We start from the raw sequence: 22,399 nt of genomic DNA on the forward strand, positions 1-22,399 counted from the left end.
GATTGATGGTTTAACGTCCATTTTTAGCAGCGAGGCAATATGAGAGGTGGACCTACAGTTTAATTCGTGAACCTCCCGCATTTTTGAATTGTTTTCTCCCCAAAGGTGTCATTGCTTCTCCTGACACTGATACAGGAGAAGCAGATTAGTTAAACATTATCCCCGGAATAGATATAATATCACTCGTTTCAGTCTTCAAGTTGTACATCCAGTTTTGAGTACAGTCTCATAAAGGAAAACATTTTTTATACATCATAATGGCGTCATTCGGGCAGCAGTTTTCACATGGTGAAGAATGATCTCTCACTAGTTTCACTCTGTTCCTGAAGTTTCGTTAAAACAAATTGTATGTCATACACGCAAACTCTTGAAAGGTTCTATACTAGACATACTTTTTCTTTCGTCCACCTTTCAATATATCTAGTTTTGAAACAATCTTCGACCCATCACCTATGCCGATATCCCAGTTTAGCGCTATCCTCTACGGATGTTTCTCATATAATGCTAAGTGCGGCTGCATACTAATCTTATTCCTATATTGATTTCATGCCTGCTGCCCTTAGCTTTAGGGTCAAAACAACAGTACTTCTAGATAGGGATTGACGAGTACTTTCCATTACATTTACTGGTCAATGTCTACCTTCTGGGACCCTTGGCAATGGAACTGGAATAAACCTCTTTGAGTGCCTGAAAATTATGGCGTCATAAACTTTGCATGTACATTTCTAATCTACAAGAAAAGGTTTGGGAACAGTGATTAGTTTATTTAACACTTTAAGTGCCACGCCCCAAGACCAGATGTCTTATTCTGGGGCCAGCAGCGTGCATTGTCTTTCTGAAGAATACCAACGTAAGCATAGCATACACATGATTCTCAGTAATGGACAAAGTGTGCATGAAATATATACCATACACATGGCTCTGAAAACGCTAACAGGATTTTGATACATACTATTTGGTTCACCTTCTAACTTTTTAGACTTCCAAACAATGCTACGCATAAATATCGGAAGTTCTATAGAACGGCTATGTCCGTTCGTCCATTTGTTTGTTAACAAGTATCAGACCAAAAACGGTAAGAGATAATCGAGAAGCAATTAAAAAAAAAAAATCGATTCAATGTTCCAGGAATAGGTTCCACCTCATCTGTTAATCTTCTAGTTAAACCGGAAATAGCAGAAATTATTCCTTTCTGGTTTCAACGTTGATACCCATAGAACAGAAACGATAACAGATAGTCACACGTATTGTTATTTTGGAATCGAGTCAGCGTTTTAAGAAAATATCTTCACCCGCACCTCTCTACTACAACCGGAAGTTGTATAAATTTACAACTACTTCCGGTTTCGAAGGGAAAAAACGGTAAGAGAGAGAGCATGGAGCAGTTTTCTGAACTCGATTAAGTGTCCAAAGAACGATCTCCGACCTCATTTCTCTAGTTGTAGAAATCTGTTACCACTTCCGGTTTGAATATTAATCTTCATATAGCAAAAGAGATAAGAGATAGTAAAAAATCAATTTTTTGATATGGCTTCAGCGTCCGGGAACAAATTCATTTTCTGATTGTTTCTATTTTACAACTGGAACTAATGGATCTTCTACGACTTTAGGGTTGATCTTGCATAATACTCTCTGCACTTCCTAACTGAACTGGATAACACCTAGTTCGTGGTTTCTTTCAATAGGCCCCGTCTATCATAATCTCGGTGTTGTATAAGGACACAAACTCCAAGAGAAGCAGAAAAGGATTTAAACATAAATTAACCTTGAAGTTTGAAAATTAAAACTTTCAATTTAACGTCCCACATTACTTTCTTTAAGCTTAGGAGAGACGGATGATGAAGACAAGTGAATGATGATGGAAGAATTGGTGGGATGAGAATGTGGGAGGAAACGGAAGTACTCGAGAAAACCCACGGACACGATGTGGCGATCGAACCAGGGACCCCACACACCAGAGGTAAGCGCTCTACCACTGAGCCACCGTGGCCCCCTATACCTTGAAGTTTAAAATTAAAAAAAAAAAGTTCTAAAATTGGGAAGGACTACTGTATTTCTTTCTCCTTGGAACAGATCTGCTGTTCCCATAAGATGTTTTAACTCTCGAACTTTCTCTTTTTTTTTTTTTTATTTCCATTTAAATAGCCACATTCATCCGAACTTATTACATAAAGTACAACTATAATCTTAATGATCAATGGTACACGTATTGTATTGTATGCTAATAATACAATTCTGTGTCCAATATATTCCAGTCGTAACTACAATTCTTTTTAAAAGTGTATAAATCAATTGGTTTGGATTGAATATTTATGAATCTAATATCACAAATCAGTCTTCAATAAGAAAGAATATGTTGAATGCCATTCAAGTCAAATTCCAGTAATGTTGGTCTATATCAGAGAAAGAATTCTGTCAAGGTAACTTCTTAAATTAGGCTACATTAATTTTAAATTACGTTAATAGTTTACTAATTCTGACTTATAAGGAGTTCCATATTTCATTCTTAAATTTGCATCAAACAATGTTGCTAACTCACTTCTAAAAAAGATAAGTACTTACACCGATATTACGAATACTTGAGTTTGCCATCTATATATTAAAATGCTACGTTGATGGCCACTTTCTTTCGATAAAGAGATTTCGGAAACCACAAGCTCTAGAAATGTGCCGTTTTCGCTGGTCAGTGTTTTGTCAGGTCTCATTGAAATTAAAAAAAAAAAAAAAAATAGAAATACAGGGTGTCCAATATACAACGCAACCCGGAGTTTGGGATAGTAGAACTTCTAAACGTGAAGTTGCCGAGTGCATGTAAGTAAAATATTTACCATGATAATTTCAAAGTTTGTTTTTCATTGTTTTCAGGAATTGCATAATGTAGACAGATCCTTAACACACCTTTTGATCCATTGAAACATCAGCAAGGTTGCCAATTCAGAGTGTTAATTTATGAACACTACAATTTCCCTTTAAAGGCCCATAGCTCCAAAACTATGGGACCTACCGTAGTCGGGTCAAGACTTCACTTAGGAACTACTAACTGCCCTATCCAAATATCAAGGTTTCAGAATCCTGCGATACTTCCGCAACAATTTTTATAGAGGTAGTTGGTGAATATTTTAAATTATATGCCCATAGCCAAACTCCCTTTATAAAAACTATTGCGTGAGTATCTTAGGATTCTGAAACATGTATTTTTGGATAGGGCACATATTAGTTCCTAAATAAAATCTTGACCCGACTAAAGTAGGTCCCATAGTTTTGGAGCTATGTAACTTTAAACTTCATTTTTTCATGTTTTTGGCAGCCTATAACTCCGAAAGGAAGCATTTGTGCACCCAAGTTGGTGTATACTTTTTGTTTTATCTTGGTGTCAGGAATGACCTCACAAACGTTGTCGGTGTTGTTTTGAAACACACTGTATATGTTTCTGGTCAATTCCTTTGGACAATGAGATCTCGGAAACCATATCTCTAGAAATGTACCATTTTTGCTGGTCAATTCCAAATTTTCCGCAGATTTTTCAGTTTTCATTGACATTTTGAATAGGGGTCATTTAGAGCCTATGGACCTTATGCACAGTAGTTCTGACGCGTGATTAGTGCCATACTAAAGAGTTTGACTAATATATCTTTCCTGTAGTAGTCAGGCTTTTAGTATGACGCTAATAATACGTCAAAACAATTCTGCATAAGGCCTTATAAGTTTAACATTGTTACTAGGACGTTGCTAAGGTTGATATCCTTGTTAGGCAACCGGCACAAAAGCTACGAATAGCAGGCTGATAGACGATAAAGGCGCTTTGCTTACAAACACGAAATACGGCGTACTCGGGAACGAATTTATAAGATACAAATATATCCAATTGACATCATCTATCACTTCTCCAAGTTTGCCAAAATTCGCTCCATCTGTAAATTAAAACTCTACGTTTATATGTTTATCTATATAGCGATTCATTTTCTTTGTGAATCCTCTCATTTTTCATTGTGTCTGTAAAGGGGTATGTACAGATATAGTGAGGGAAGTGGGAAGAAAATTCATGCTCATATTGGAATGTGTAGACAACGAACGTTTAGCTAGTATGTCCTTATTGCACCCAAGATTCTTCTCTGAAAAGCTCTAGTTTTACCCATATACCAGTATATGTAATTAAGCAAAAACGTAAGTTTTCTACATAGTAAGGGCACACTGTACAGAGGGTTTGCAAAAGAAAGGAAGTACTTCTGATAAATATTAATACATCTGATACAGAGTACTATCATTTCTCAACTTTCACCTATACTCCAAGGTTAAAAATGTTGTTCTTGATGCAAAATGTTATATATCAGCGTCAATTTCTTATTAATGTCACCGACAAAACTTATCGGTAAACATTTTAAGAACATTTGACCACAATTTGTCTCAATACGAAACAAACAGATATACACTTTATTTTAGGCTAAATATCACATATCACCTTTTGCCTTGAGTCCCGGTAAACACTACAGATTCTACAGTATATTTACAGTACAGTGTATTTACAGTACACTGAGCTTACAAGAGAAACTATTTAACGTTACACAAAAAATAGTAAGAGGTTTAGATAAATTTACAGTTGGGAAATACATCATAGCAGGTTATGTACGATCTAACGACGATGTTTTTCTCAGCTGGAAACACCACCCAGGAAAAGCTTATACTCTATTTTGTAGATATTTCCACGTTCTAGGATCATCTTCTTGTACTTAGAGAATAACTGTTAAGAAATATTTTTTGACCTGTGCCGTTAAAACTACCTAAATATGAACAAAATATTAATCCATATGTAAATAAGCGACTATAATTAATTCCAGCAAGGTATATTCTCACGTTAGGAGAAAAATTATGTGAAAAAGACATGAAACCTTTCTCTTTCTACAAAATTTTACACACCTGTAAGCAGCACTGACCTTCCAAATCAGATAGCGAAAAAAAAAAAGAAAAGAAAAAAGAAAAAAATAGGAAAAAGAAAGAAAGCAATACTGAACTTGTACTACCGTGTGAATTCCAATGGGAAAGTAATCTTTCATCATTTATCAGTGGTTTCTGTCGTCGTACTGGAACTCTACTAAGCACTCTATCATTCATGATTGATATACTGTATACTCTCCTCGTGCGAATAATAGTAACTTTCCTTCTTGCAATTCACACAGGCACATCATCACTATAAATTTGTTTTCTTCTCTTTAAGGATGGAAGATTTCATTATTGTCACATTTTTCATAACTAACGAAGTTCACATTTCCGGTACTCAGACAGTGAATATCAAGTTTCAAGTATTTTATAGAAATGTCACATAAACGCATTAGCGGAAGTTTCGAACACAGAGAAAAAAAAAATCCTTTTGTTATGAAGAATTCTAATATTTTTGAAAAGCTTAAGTACAAAATTTCAAATGTTTAACGATTTTTTTTTTTTTTTTTAATTTCAGAACAACAATATTTGGGAACTACACAGAAATTATAAATTCTTTTTTGAAAAGCTTCGTCTTAAGTCTGGAGACTAGAGTCTTAAGAAATTTCGGTGTAAAGAAATTTTTGTTAAACGACTTCAGAAGTAAAGAACTAAAGCATAAAGAAAGCACGAAAGGAAGACATAAAAGTATAAAAACAAAAATACAGAAAAGAAGCTAGAAAGAAATATAAATATACTGATTGATTATCTCTATTTACTTTTTCAATGTAATATGTTATTCTCGAAATTCTGTGCTCAAACTGCTGATTTACTGAATTCGGAAGCAAGAAATTCAGATATTTTTCAAAGCATACTTCAAACTGTCTATCATATCAAAACATATCATTTATTACTTATTACTACGACTTCTATCAGAAAAGCCCCCGACAAGACGAGCAAATAAACAAACATCTTCTAAGGTGAGGTACACCATTTTCGGACTCAAGTCCAATAATTGGTTGAAAACAAGCTAGAGCTGAACGCACAGCGAGCTCCAGCACCAAAACGATTAGTGGGCGTAAGCACGAGTGAGTGCAATCCCACTGAGGATGGCGAACCTGTGCTACTAGTGACTGTAAGCTCTATAGTGCACGACTATTTAACGCGTTCACAACGCGTTTTTATGGCTCATGCATACGCTTGGAATACGCTGACCATGTATTTAAATGTGGATGGCTAATCACAATGCACTGCAAACACAAAAACGCGCAGAATACGTTGGCCCGAGCGTATTTGGTGCGTTTCGGAACAATAGACCGCCTGCTATTTCATAACCAGTAAAAGCTGTCTAACGGAAAGGGGAAAAAAGGAAAGACGTGTTGCCAGGCAAGGGGATTTTAGCAAGAAACAGCTGCTTGGAAGATGCTTTGTGCAGAGCATTGGATCTGGCGAAAATAAAATTACCGAGAAGCCACCTAGGTCGCGTTCGCTGTAGGGAATAACGCATCAGAAAAGCATCCTCGAATAGTCATACACATAAGGCTAATGAAAGCGAACTAGCGCTAGCTTTATTGAGGATAGCGAAGCTGCGCTATCATGAGCTTGAGTAAGCTTAGGCTATATTTGGTTGTGCCAACCGTAGACGATTTATCTAGTAGTCGAAGCCTCCACATCAGCATCCAAATCTCCTATGTTTATTGGTTATCTGAGTTTCTACTCATTTTCTTACATACAGAATTTTGTTTTTCATAAAGATGATTTATGAAAATCAACTTTAAAAAAAATCTGACACACATGTATTTTAGTAGGTAGTTTACTTTTTGAGAGCATTTTTTTTTCAGTTTCTTTTAAAAGAAAACCCGACTTCTTGTGGTTTACTAAATTTTTGAAGTTCTTTCCAGATAATTTGGTTCTTTACAATTTATAGAAAACCTGCTACACCTTCTGGCTTCTTTGGTTTAAAATTTTATTTATCCATGTATTGTAATACATACATAGGGTGGGCACTAAGTCGCTGTCCCCAAAACAAGTAATGAAAGCAAAGAAATAATCAAGCTATCAGCGAGCGTTTTTTTTGTGTGTGTGTGTGTGTGTGTTAAACACCAAACTACTGTGTTTCTTAGTGTGGCTCAGACTGGTAACCATGGTTTCCTACGTGTTTTGTTTAAGTTGTTTACAAAGTGAAGTTGAGCCGAGTAGTACACGTTTTGAGATGAATTTCAAATTTACGAAGGGACAACGTATTTTCGTGCCACAAGTTTGGTGGAAACGCAACAAAAATACAAATGTAGTGTTAGAGCCTGTCTATTTCAGGTTTGCCCTCGGAAAATGTGCAAAACATACTTCGGCCTCACCCCCGCCTACCCTCTGACAGAGGAAACCTTCCTTTTGCTTACGGAAAAGAAGCGAATGACCTCAGCTGTGTTGCCAATTTGTCATTCAGTCGTTTGATTTTGACGAGTGAAGATCATAGGCTAATCAGAATGGCTAATAAGACAGAGCACAGCGAAGTTCGTGAAATAATGTGGCAGCACTTCCGTATCCAACAATTGAAAGACCTCGGCCGCAGTAACTTGTCTGTCCTCTTTTGAGAGAGGTACGGGAAAACATACATCGACAGCAGCGCCAGAAGAGACACACTTGAAATAGAAAAGCTCTATTAGACTTCAGGAGATTTCCAGGTGTGGAAACTCTATCACGTTAAGCCATGAGAAACCTAAATGAACGAGCCGAGGCTTCAGGTTCTGTGTATGATATATTGCAAAGCGGACGACCAAGAAGCGTACGAAATGAAAGAAACTCTTAACTTGTTGCTCAGAGTTGTGTATTTAGCCTGAGGAAACCTAGCCAAAAAGCACGAATGTGACCTGGGAATGACACGTGCCTCATTAAGGAACGTAGAATATTTGAAGGTGAAACTTTACCGGCCAAATCTTCTGCACGTGTTGTACGAATGTGATCCGGGCCGGCGTGAGTTCTCTCTGAGGTTTCTCATTTGGAACAAAGCTGAAGAGACCTCTAGGAATGAATTTTGTGGACAGATGAGACCTCATTCAAGATGAACAGTCGCGTAAACAGACACAACTGAGTTTATTGTAGTGATACCAATCCATACGAAATTGTGAAGAGGAGTTAAATGTTTCTGGTGTCACTGTTTGGAATGATATTTGAAGTGGTGGTGTTATAGGGCCATCTTTTCTAAAGGAACAGTTGCCAGTGACACATACCTTCAGATGCTGCAGGCAATTGTCATTTCAAAACTTTAAAATAACCCTTGTTACGAAAACATTCCGTTCACGAGGGAACACGATGGAGCACTGCCTCACTTTACTGTTGTCGTGCTCATGATTTCTTGTATTAGCATTTCGATGAATGGATTAGTCATCGTGGTACAAGATTGGTCACCTCGTACATGTGAAATCTCAAATCATGCGATTTTCCATGTGAAATATAGTCAAAGACGAGGTATTTTCTGGGCGACCGCAGGATTTGTATAACTTGAAACAGTTAATTGAACAATCACTCGAGAGATTGGATGCCAATTCCCGGTTGAGTCACGATGTTCACAAATCAATGATGAAAAGTTCTTTAAGAGGTAATTCCTCACACCAAATAAGAGAAAACGTACATATGAACCTGTGGGAAAAAAGTACATAATTTTAGAGCTAGGGCTATTCAAATTGGTGGAAAAGTAACATTTCAACACTCGCTATTTCCAATTCGAAACCTTGGAGTGGCGGTCCATATTAGCGTAAAGGAAGCCATACATATGCAATCCAAAAAGGTACACTTCATCAACGGGCAATGGGTGAGGGATTTCCTACTGAGTATAATTCCCATACACGCTCTCAACCTAGTTCTAAGATACACTCTGATTTGAAAGTGCGCCCAAAGTTTAGTACAAAGTAAGGCTTAACAGCAATGAACACGGAATACTTCGGGGAAGTCGGAAGTGTTAATGACCGCCAGCTTCCCGGTTCCTCGCGTTCGGAGTAACGTGTGAGGTAATGTATTTTGTCATGGCATATTTTACATTTTTTCAACATAATCCATGAAACAAAACATCGTACGATGCGATATTGTGAACACGAGGAACCGTGGAGTTGCCGGTCCCTACCACTTCCGACTTCCCGCCGAAACATTCCGTGTCCATTGCTGTCCTTTTGCCCATTTTGGATCCACTTTCAAATCAGAGTAGATTTTGCAATTACTGTACATTATCTAACCTGTAGTTACCCCACGGACCATTCATGTACCTATATCTACATTAATTAAACTTTTAATTATTCCTCCCAATAAGTGAAACCGGAAGAGTCCTTCCTTCATGAGCTCCCGTGCCAACTTTATTTTCTGACAACAGCCGAGACGCTAAAATAAAATTTGGTTTTGTCAGCACGCATTAAGGTATTTTCTTTCTCGATATTCCTGAAAATCAATATTTTTATGTGCTACTAGAGTTAATTTCAGCGACGTAATTCAATTTCTAAACAAGATATAATTAGTATTTAGAACTACAAATATTGTTAATTTGTAAAAAATCTTTCGGAAACTGTATAATAGCAATCATTATTCTTAATTACAAAGGCATATTACCCCTCATCCCTCAGGCAATTTGCACATTAAGAGCCAATGTGTAGAACTCCTGAAAGTGAGATTTAACAAGTGAGTAACAAAATCGCATATATAAGTTTTCAATAAAACAACATGTCTCTGCAATAGAATATTTGTGACAGTTAAACATATGTTAAATTACCCTCTTTTAATGGATATTTCTTCTATTTAATAGAACTATGCATTTTATTTAATTAATTTATACATTAACATGTTTCCCGTAAACATAATATATTAATCTTGATAAAACAAAGAAAAAATACAGTTAATTGTGTTAAACGAAGTATGTTAATCACGCAAACTGAAATTCAATCTAAATAACTTATTTTAATATACAGGTAGCAACGTGCATGAAATGTACAGACGTCTGAAATATTTACAGGGATGCAAACTTCTTTTGAGGTCAAAATTACTGACTTTACTGACTTTTAATCTCAAAATACTGACCAAACACTTAAAATATATATAAAGAGAGAGAGAGAGAAAGAGAGATAATATGATAATAAGTATACTAAATTCAAGAGTCTTTGTAAAACTGTATAAGCGAAACCAAGTACATAGAAAACTGACTTGCAGTAAACTCATTTTCATAAGATGAAAAAAAAAAAAAATAATTCCAGCTGCTCAGGCCAATTTCACTTGCCTCCTTTTACTCATATAAACTTAAGAACCTTATGAAGTTCACTTATTTTCTTCTTCTTCTTCTTCTTCTTTTTGAAAAAGTAAAAAGAGTAATTAATGAAGACTTTCCTTTTTCTATACTTTTTTTGAATTTTGTCAGCCTTTTGTTTCTTTTCGTCAGTTTCTTTCTTCATCTTTGTGGCACTATTGAGCATTTATTTTCCTATATCGGCTCCAACAAGATCCTTGTTATGAATGGCCTCCTTCAACCGTTCATCTGCTTCCCTCAGTAACCTAGCTATCAGATGTTTGTATCTTCTCTTCTTCAGACGTTTTAAAGTACATTCGTTTCCTTCAATTGTTCCGTTCTTAATTAAAAGTTTTTTTTTGTTTTTTTAATTATTCTTCACCTGTCCGGCTTCATTCATCATTGAGAGCATATGCAAAACATTTACATTGATTTTAAAATTTGAACATTTTTATTTAACCTTCCACAGAGCCTAAAATACTGACTTTACTAACTTATTTAAAAACTACTGACTTTAACTGACTTTACTGACCAGTTTGCATCCCTGTATTTATTATATCGTTATACCACTTGCACTTTGTAATCTGTATTTGTATTTATGTGGATAGTTTTTCTTACTCCACTTTCGAATAGTTGTACTATTAAAATCAATGAATTTATAAAAAATCATAAAAACAGTATATTTCTCGCCCTGAAAATATGATGCTCCCTTAATCCAATAGCAATAATATTGTTTAAATAATTTATATCTTTTAAGTAAGTTCTAGTCAGAAATTTGTTTGGACCTTCACTTGATAACATTTCCTACATACTGCAACTAATAGCAGGTGACTGATAGTTGCCATACAACTGGGAAACAAATGACTGTTTAATTGGCAACTCACTAATAGATGGAACCACATAGATAGTGGCACCAATCAGGGACGTAGGAAGAGTATGGGTCTTGGGTGTCCGCACCCCCCAAAATCTCGATTTTTCTATAAATTTAGCTTAATTTTAGGGGTAACGTTACAAATATTTATTCTCATATAGGACACCTCCGAAAAGCTTTGGGTCCCCCGAAATAAATTCCTGCGTATGTGCCTGGCGCCAACTGTCCCTTTAGCGGTAACTTTATTAACTCAGTGTTTTACACTTTTCAGACGGAGTGTTTCCATCGGGAATCGAATCCAATATATATGCAGGTAAATCTGGCTTTGTAAATTCTGATATTGTGAAATTTGCTTCCTTCCTTTTATAGGTCTTTTTCATCTAGTCCCATACCGACCCCTTGTGACGCGAAAGGATTTGATTTCTAGATTAAATTAAGAAAACAATCATGACATACATTTTGTATGTAAATTCACGAAACGAGATGAGAAATTTTCGAGACGAAACGAGACTTCTGCACAATTTACGAGACTACATAACCTTATTTTTCTTCTCATCTCATGAGCATCACTACTAAAGAGGCGATTTGCTGGTAACCAAAATTCTACCTTGCAGAACTATACACGATAAGCCAATAGTCTAAACAAACAAAAATAAGTTAAAAACAGAAAAGTAATTTATCGACAGTATGCTTTTATTACTTTATTTTACCTATTCCTTGAGTGCTAGAACTGTTCTTTACTATCTTCTTTTCTTCCTACTTGGTCATTCCTTTTTTCTTTTTGACATGAAGATACGGAGGAGTACAGAAGACTGAGAGACAAAATGTATTAAAGTTAAAAGGCAGAGAAAACATGGGAAGAAATTAGAGAAGGGATGGACATAACGACACTTTAGTTTCATCCGTTTTCCCTCTTCTCACATTTCCTTGTGAATTACGAGACTTTTCTTTGACTCTTCCAGATTTCTCTTTTTCTTCGCTAGTTTCCCCTCTTCATTCTATCGCACTATTCTTTAACAGTATAGCAAACTTTGATTCTATTTAATACAAACACAAGTAAGAAATTTTAGTCTCAAACAGTTTTGATTTTTTTTAGACACGGAGTAACACGAAATGCACATTTTTTTTAAAAAAAAAGAAAAATGAATGATGGTCCAGTTTCGTTCATATATCAAAATACCGAGTAGCAAATTCGTGGTCAAAATATTGAGGTTAAGTGTGTAAGGTCATAAAAATACCAAATGATCATCTAAAAATGATGTTTCAATATTAGTAACTCGTATTCATGAAAAACAAGTTTTGAGCTCAGATGAAGCACTATATGAGTTTTGTGATATAGTAATTATAAATAATAGAGGAATCATATTCATGTTTCCTACAACTTTATCATTCTACTAAAGGTTATAAAATAATTAATTCATTTTCACTTGAGCTAAATGAGTTCATTAGGACCGAGATTCATCCGCTATCTTTCTTCATCATCATTATCATTTTCATCAAATTCACAATAAATTACTATATTCCAAAACAATTATTGATAACAAAACTCAGAGATATAGATCACTGGGACCTAAGTCTGTACATGAAGATATAAAACCTCAATTGATGTTACTAAAGACGACGTCGACTTTGTTCTATTTATTTATTTCTCGTTTTCAGAAAGTTCAGTCTATTTTGGACAGTCTTTCACATAATTAGCATAGCTTTCACTTTACTTGAAACAATTCTTAATTGATTTTACGAAATTTGTTAAATTAAATAACACCAAGGGTACTAGATACAAACACCTTTAAATATTAAGTGGGAAATCACTTTTCTGAAACCTATCCGATACACTGAACATACAGTATAGCCATAAACTGAAAATGTATTGTTGGTTTACCGTAGTTACTCAACTAGTTTTAAGGGGGGCGCGGTGGCTCAGTGGTAGAGCGTTCACCTCTGGTGCTTGGGGTCCCGGGTTCGATCCCAGCCCCCGCCAAGTGAACTTTGTGGTGGACAAACACCGTGCTCGTGGGTTTTCTCGGGGTTCTCCCGTTTCCTCCCACTTTCTTCATTCCACCATTTCACTCATCTCTCATCATCACCGTCTCCTTTAGCCTAACCGGCATAACCGTGGGACGTAAAACTTAAAGATTTCATTTCATTTTTTCAACTAGTTTTAATACGAGCGTATTTCATTCTCTTTGTACTTACTCCGATCAAAAATTCACTCACTAACTGCTACAATTTAAAAAGGTTGGAAACATTCTTAAAAAGTTCTTCCTTCATGTTACCTTTTTCGACGTTCACTCCCGTAAAATTAGTTTAGTTATATATTCACATTCGGCAAAAAAGAAAAAAAAACTTACTTGTGTCAGCCCAACACCCTATCTATCTCTGTGGGGAATCAACCACTAAAAAAAAAAATCGACATAGGTGGGGTGAAAGAGCACAGAAAATTGGACAGAGGGAAAGATAGGAAACTTAGTTTTTAATCCTTTATGCTGAGTATGCGATCGTCGCTATTCTTTTCAGCCGGTGTCATCTACACGCCAAAATCTTCTTTCATATTCTATCTTCTCAAACTCGCTTCTCTTTCATAATTTAAAATGTTTTAAGGGGGGCGCGGTGGCTCAGTGGTAGAGCGTTCACCTCTGGTGCTTGGGGTCCCGGGTTCGATCCCAGCCCCCGCCAAGTGAACTTTGTGGTGGACAAACACCGTGCTCGTGGGTTTTCTCGGGGTTCTCCCGTTTCCTCCCACTTTCTTCATTCCACCATTTCACTCATCTCTCATCATCACCGTCTCCTTTAGCCTAACCGGCATAACCGTGGGACGTAAAACTTAAAGATTTCATTTCATTTTTTCAACTAGTTTTAATACGAGCGTATTTCATTCTCTTTGTACTTACTCCGATCAAAAATTCACTCACTAACTGCTACAATTTAAAAAGGTTGGAAACATTCTTAAAAAGTTCTTCCTTCATGTTACCTTTTTCGACGTTCACTCCCGTAAAATTAGTTTAGTTATATATTCACATTCGGCAAAAAAGAAAAAAAAACTTACTTGTGTCAGCCCAACACCCTATCTATCTCTGTGGGGAATCAACCACTAAAAAAAAAAATCGACATAGGTGGGGTGAAAGAGCACAGAAAATTGGACAGAGGGAAAGATAGGAAACTTAGTTTTTAATCCTTTATGCTGAGTATGCGATCGTCGCTATTCTTTTCAGCCGGTGTCATCTACACGCCAAAATCTTCTTTCATATTCTATCTTCTCAAACTCGCTTCTCTTTCATAATTTAAAATGTTGAGGGGAGACATGAACACTCACTAGTCTTCTTTAATTTAGATTCTCTACACTAGAAGAATACTTTCATATCATGATAACACACAGGGGGGACCGGAAAAAAAAAAGACTATGTCGTCGCACTGATGACTAAAGGGAATGCAAAACATCTTCACGAAAAAAGACTGCACCACGCAAAGGGAGAGATCCGTCAGGTTTTGTCTGTGATACGAATTTCTAAACGCCATTGATGACTTAAAAAAAAAAAAAAAAAAAAAAAAAAAAAAAAAAAAACAGCATCTAGTTTTACTATACACTTTATCTGTTTTTATTAATTTCCAACTTAATATTAACTTCTTTTTGTCTTTTTCCCCTAAGAAGAAAGTGCTTATTAAAGTGGTGGGAGTTAAATGTCCCTTATCAGTACCATAGCTACGGACTTACTCCTTCAGATAGGAACTAAACTCCTTTATGAAATAAGTATATCACCTTGATTTATTTGTATATTGTAGTTAGTGTCACTTTTCAGTACCAAAGCTATATTAGATATGGACTTACTTTAAAGGGAAGTGTAAAAACTGGACTACCGCCAATACATGTCGATACATTTTGCCTATCTTTCTAATGTATTTTATATGAGGTGACAATATTCAAAATAATTTGATTAAATTCAAAAGATCAATATTCAGATTTTGGCCCAAAATAAATTAAATCAGTAATCAGGGCAAAGTTCTGCTTTCTTTCGTCAACCACATTTGTAGTTTTAATACGAAAGTCGCAGCCTTCGCCAAGCCGACTATTACACTGTTGATTGTTATAAAGCAGATTAATTGCCTAAAATAATTAAATTGTTTACTCTAAATAATGTTAGTCACGATGTTAATCGTAACCAAAATGGCGCGGGCATAAACCCGAATTCACCTGCACTAAATGATATTGTTATATAATAAATCCATTGTAGTTAATAAAAGTAGTGACGCCAGGAACGTCCACACACTATAAAGATTGTATCTAAAATACGAGTAAAATGAAACAAACAAACAAACAAAAAAGAGCACTGGAATTAAACGAAAACATTGTATCTACTAAACGGGCGTTCGAGACAGTTCTTCACATTTTGACGCCATGTTGTCTCGAAACTCAGGGAATACCGTAATTCAAGTACTTTTTAGTACTTTTGTTCTTTAGCAACTCGCTTTCTACAATGACTCTGTCAACAAAGGAAAGAAACAAAATATATAGTAAGTTTGGGTGATTCCGTACAGTCCCTGAATCCGGACACCCTAAGCTTATGACAATACTGTTCTTCACATGTGTAATGTGGAGACTTGTTGTGATGTTGTTTCAAACTGTCTCCTGAAACACAATCCAAGGTATGGATGAAAACAACTGTGGATTTTGTGTAAAGAATTATTACGCACCATCATCAAGCATATACCGTTGCTAGGTGTCCTGTACTGTGTGTAAGATCTGGTTTTATGAAAGATGTGTGGGAGGTGATAAGGAACTGTATTTTATCTGTGCACGATGTGTCTGAATTATGACTAGTGCTTCATGAAACTGGCAGACGTCATTAATGCAAGAAAAAAAAAATGCTAGTCTCTGTGCACACGTTATATATTTTACTAATAATCTAGTTGTTACTAGCAAAAAAATAGCAGTACAATGTAGTCCTAATGGAAACAAATGTGATTACTGTGTTTAATGATTAAACTCTATAGTGATAGTTACACCACTGTGCATTTAGCTTACAATTTCAATAGTAATTATTATAGAAATTGCTATGTTAGTAATTTGTAAGTATTTATCATGTATTTGAATTTATATTCTGTACTCATCATGTTAGAATGTTAGTGTAACAAGATAGTAAGCTAAAATATACCTATTATGTATATCTTCCTTCGAAGTTCAGTTTCCGGAATCACCAACCTACTGTCCGGATTCACCATTCCAAATTTGCAAATCAAAGATTTTGTCAACTTTCAGAAAATTATTTTTTATTTCTTAACATGCCAGTCCAGGAAAACTATTTCAGTTGTACATGCTTACCAACATATCATTAAATCATATGACGAAGTATTGGATATTTTTGTTTAGGGGGTAGCAGTAAAAGAAACATCAGAACTGTCCGGATTCACCCAAACTTACCCTATTATAAAACTGCACAGATTATTCTCTAATTAGTGATTGAATTTGTTTGAATTATTTTGAATATTATCGCTCCATAAAAAAAAATACATTGGAAAAACAAAGAAAACTTGCTGCCAACTATAGGGGACAGTCGAGCTTTTACATTCATCTTAAGTTGGAATTCAAACCATCATAATATACTCGAATTTTAATGCTCTTCCAACCAAAATCGAACCCGGAACTATGAGTACCATAGGCGATCGTGCGCTCACTAGTCACAAGGCTAGGGCTTCTACTCCACTTCTACCACAGAAAACGTGCTGCCATCTATAGGGGACAGTCGAGCTTTTACATTCATCTTAAGATGGAATTCAAACCATCATAATATATTCGAATTTCAATGCTCTTTCTACCAAAATCGAACCCGGAACTATGTGTACCATAAGCAATCGTGCGCTCACTAGTCACAAGGCTAGGGCTTCTACTTCACCTTTAGTCAATTGATATCCCATACTTCAAAAACAAGCTTACTTAATTACTATCTGAAATCTCTTCCATTACACATTGTGCCTGTCGACTCTTGTCGTAACAGAGATATTAACGATTGAAAAAAAAAAAGAGATATATACTCGTATAATCCGGAGGAAAACGTGAACTAAATTAATCGGCCCCTTAGTGTTACTTTTCAAATTATATGAGATATGGACTTACTTTAAAGGGAAGTGTAAAAAGGCTGGATTATCTACAACACATGTCAGTACATTTTGCGTATCTTTCTAATGTATTTTGTATGGAGCAACAATTTCAAAATAATTCAATCAAATTCAAGAGGTCAATATTCAGATTTTGGCCCAAAACAAATTAAAATCAGTAATTAGAGAATTTTTCTTTCTTTCTTTCTTTCGTCAACCACACTTATGGTTTTAATAGGAAAATCACAGCCCTAGCCAAGTCGACTGTTGATTGTTATAAGGTAGATTAATTGTCTACAAGAATTAAATTGTTTGCTCTAAATAACGTTAGTCACAATATTATTCATAACCAAAATAGCTGGGGCATTAACTCAAATTCACTTGCGGGGGGCGCGGTGGCTCAGTGGTAGAGCGTTCACCTCTGGTGCTTGGGGTCCCGGGTTCGATCCCAGCCCCCGCCAAGTGAACTTTGTGGTGGACAAACACCTTGCTCGTGGGTTTACTCGGGGTTCTCCCGTTTCCTCCCACTTTCTTCATTCCACCATTTCACTCATCTCTCATAATCACCGTCTCCTTTAGCCTAACCGGCATAACCGTGGGACGTAAAACTCAAAGATTTCATTTCATTTCAAATTCACTTGCATTAAATGATTGTTATATATAGTGAAAACATGCTGCTATCTACTAAGGATAGTCGAGACTATATATTAATCTTCAGGTGGAATTAAAACCACCATAATGTGCTCAAATTTCAATGCTCCTCCAACCAAAACCGAACCCGGAACCGCGTGTACCGTAGGCAAGCGAGCGCGTATGTGTTAGTCACAAGACTACGGCTTCTACTTCATCTATAGTCAATTGATATCCCAGACATTTTGCAAGTTGTTGTAATTGAAGTATACATAAACAATTACAAGCATACTGTATTACTATCTATAATTGCAATCCATTGCACGTTGCACCTGTCGACGGTTGTTGCAACAGAGATATTAACGATTAAACAAAGAAAGAGAAAATAACAGAGTCAAACGTCAAATAAATTAATAGCTGCAATATATCATTTTTATTTCAATGAATTTTCACACCCATTAATAACATAAAATAGCCTTCTAATATAAAATAAATATAACCTGACGAGTTTATATTTAAATAAAACAATTGTTACTTCGGTAACTATAATTAAATGACAATAATGTAAGCAATTATTTCCTTGATGTTCAAGTTTTTGTATGATTACATCTTTATTTTAAGGTCGAAGACATGCTTGTTCACACAAAATCTTTATCTCCAGTGTGTAAAAGGCCTCTAACATTGCAAATGAAAGTAAACTACTTCTTATGAGAAACGCCTACGGTGTGCAATTTTCTTTCACATAGATGCACAATAATATAATTTTCACTGCAAACCCATATTTTAAAAATTTCTTCGTGATATTTCACAGCACAACACTGAACATGAACATGAATAAATAATTATTATTTAGTAGTATTGCCATATTAAATTGGAGTTCAGCGTCTCTTTCGCCACTGATACTACATGAGACACATGGACTTAAGTTTCACGTGGGGATTCGAACTATACTAATCTCCACGCAGAACTGAATCTGGGTCTCTCGCGCCAAAGACGCATACGCTAATCATTTAGCCAAAAGAGAGCTCCTATTTAGTAGTACTGTATAACCTCTCAAAGTCCACTACAATAAGATAGATCATATATGCCGCATGTATATCTCTTTGTCATCAGCTTTCCGCGTAGAAGAGTGCTCTAGAGCTACTAGATTTACCAAATCTAACCCTGCACGAAGCCCTTTTTACGATTTCCGGCTCTAAGGGTCGGATCTGGGGAAGATAAAAATATATTTTTTAAAAAATTGCATGTATCTCGTCGATTTATAATTACACTTGGTGTATATGCAACCCCATTACATCATTGTTGTGCTGGCCCATATAACGGCAGAGGATAAAAGCCGGGGAATGGAATAAGAATTTCCGCCCCCCCTTTTTTTAAATCAATATTTTGAATTGCAGAGTCGGAAAAGACAGGTCTTACAAATAATATCTATCTATCTATTTATCGATACATACACACACACAAAAACACACACACACATTATATATATATATGAGAGTGGAACTCTTTTTTTCAACTTCCGGGTTCTTTTTAGTCTCACTGCCTAAAATGGTTCCCTATCAGATTATAGTTACCCACGAGAAAAATTAGTTCAATAAAATATAATATTAAATGGTACCCCAAGCAAACTCACGTTTTAAATGTATTTACAATTTACAATATGAGGCAAATGCATCTAATAAACTTGGAAAACAATTATGTAAGATAATATACAGATACATATTATGGAGGTAATGAATTGAGTATTAATGAAAGTTTACAGATAAGTTGGAAATAATTCAGAAGTGGGTTTTTGGTGTGATATGTCACATGTCCCTTTTCCTATTATAAATTATGAACCTGAATCCAAGATGGCGGCCATGATGGTACTATACAGTGATAGATACTGTTCTAACTCCATTATCCCTATCCAAGATATGGATCTCTCTCTCTAGCCATTTCAAGCTTGCAAGGTATCCTTGCCTCATATTGTATATTGCAAATGTATTCAAAACGTGAGGTGGATTGGGACACCATTTAATATAATTCGATTGAGCTAACTTTTCACCTGCTAACTTCGGTTTGATATGCAACCATTTAAGGAAGTGAGACTATAAAAAAAAATTCCCTCGGAATTCGAAACGAAGGACCACTCTAATATGTATATATAACTCAGAAAACTAACACATCGCTTGGAGTATTTGGCTTTATTAAAGATAATCATCCATCTGCAACCAACTTCTTTCATCATTAAAAAGGGTTCTAACTTCTGGGTTCGTGGGAAACAACAACAACAAGAAAGTACTTTTACTTTTCACAGTTACGAAACATTAAGAAGTAACATTAATTCTGGTAATTTTGAGATTTGGGATGCTGGATAGTTGTTAAAGTGCTCATAATTTCAGAGATTACACTGGATAAAGCTAAATGTCTTCTTGAAGCTAAAGCTATAGAAAATGTATTCTGGAACATTACTAAATTAGTGTTGTATGATAAAACTGACTTCGAATTTCACTGTAACATTTTCATTCGAAAACGGGGTTAATCATGTGGGCTTCTGAATGTCTCACTCACACAGATTATAAACAGTAAATAACTCGAGATATTCACGTCTTCTTTCTACTTTACCCATTTCTCTATGGTTTAATCATCATTCGTTTGTTTATAATGTCTCTTTTAGCTAAATAAATAGCTATACATATAGACAGATAACACTTCATTTCATTTTTAATGTGTTGTTCTGCTTTTTAAAAAAATATATTGACAATGATTTTTCTAACGCCATAAACACTTTTCTGTTATTGATCCTAAACTTGAACTCAATATCCATGCTTAAAGTATAGTAAATAACAACATACATTTTGCCCTGTTAATTATACTTGTTTCAACAGATGTTGAATCCAATCAATAGTTTCCATCAATTTGGCTCTTCATTTATTACATACTATGTCGTATTGTAAAATTGTTAAGGGGCTGCTCAATATTCATCCTATATCTTCCTTCTGATTGTTCAATACCTACGTTATAAAGACATTTGAAAAGAGTCGCAATAAACTCTCTTTACTCCACTATCTTCATATTTCAGTTGCATTCGGTATACGACCACAAGATGTATCCACACACAGGGTTCGTGTCCCACCTAGGTCATGAGCATTTGGTTAATTCTTTATATATTCACATTGTCCAAAAAAATACTTGATGGATCACCATGAATTTTGACTAGGATATAGAGGCTTAAAAGTTAAGAGTCGAGTTGGTTAATAGAGGTTATATTTAAAGCGGAAGTGTTAGAAATCAATCGTTTCCGTTCATTATTATAGAGCAAAAACTATAATAAGACACTGAGAAGCGGTTTCCTAAAATCGATTAAGCATCCGAAGAATACCTTTCATTTCCATCTTTTTAACTTTCTACTAAAACCGAAAGTGACAGAAATACACTACGACTTCTGATTTCAATATCGATCTACATAGAGTATAAATAGTAAGAGATGGCGAGCTTTTTTCAAATTGATTTGGTGTTGTAAGAATAGACACCATCTTCTCTCTTAACTTTCTATAGATACGGTTTCAAAATTTATTGAAAAAATATCACACAAAACCCTTTCACGTGGTGTACACATGGCAGTGCTACTTCTTTATTGATCAAAATTCCAATTAATACTGGGATTGAGAATATTCCACAGGTCCAATAAATATATGTCTTCTTCTTCTTCTTCTACTACTACTACTACCACTATTATTACTACTACTACTACTACTACTACTACTACTACTACTACTACTACTGCTACTACTACTACTACTACTACTACTACTACTACTACTACTACTACTACTACTACTAATAATAATAATAATAATAATAATAATAATAATAATAATAATAATAATAATAATAATGGGAAAGGAAGTAATTATGGCTTATATTTAAAATGTACCATCGAAGAAGGCTATAATTGGTGGGCGGTATCAAATCGGAAAAATGGGAAAATTTCTACGTGAAATCAAAGAGGTTAGCTGAAGACCATGGAGCATGAAAGCTTCACAACTGCGGCAAGTGGATGGCACAATACCTACGATGATGATGATCCCGGAATTCGCCTAGTGGAACTAAAGGAAAAACTTGGAAACGCCGACCACCTTCAGTTGCGAAGCAAACGTGCTACTTTTCTTGTGAATAACGAGTTACATTTCCAAAGTAACTTAGGTTAGAAACAAATATATTCGAATTGTTTCATAGAGAACATTGAAATAAACAAAGCACAGTCAATCATATTTATACCCACTACCAAAAATGAATAACAGTGTGCATAGGCGGCGCCACAGTGGGTGCAGTGGGTGCAGGTACCTATTATTAACTTCGATTTTCAGATTTCCCACAATAATCCTTTCTATTTTGTATATTTATTGTTTCCTATTTTTGGATATGTTTGAGTGACTTCTTAAGTCTCTCATAAGTTACTTGCCATCATACCGTATTTTCTTAGTTATTATTTTTTTGAGTAAAACTTAGGATTATTTTGGAGATCTTAAGGTTCAATAGTGCAGAGCGTTCTGGCAACAATGTTAGGATATGTGTTGCACCCACATTACCAAAATCCTGTCGCCGCCTATGACAGTGTGCATGCATTTTTTTTCTGTCCTAACCACACA

At 35.4% G+C, this 22,399-nt stretch overlaps 1 protein-coding gene across 2 annotated transcripts in view; it reads right to left on the reverse strand.

The window, feature by feature from the left end:
* Nucleotides 1–22,399, reverse strand: part of PDZ-GEF (PDZ domain-containing guanine nucleotide exchange factor) — an 835,430-nt gene that overhangs the window by 650,670 nt on the left and 162,361 nt on the right. The window lies entirely within an intron of this gene.

Source organism: Thermobia domestica, chromosome 1 (assembly GCF_964235325.1).
Source record: "Thermobia domestica chromosome 1, izTheDome1.hap1.1, whole genome shotgun sequence".
Classification (NCBI taxonomy): domain Eukaryota; kingdom Metazoa; phylum Arthropoda; class Insecta; order Zygentoma; family Lepismatidae; genus Thermobia; species Thermobia domestica.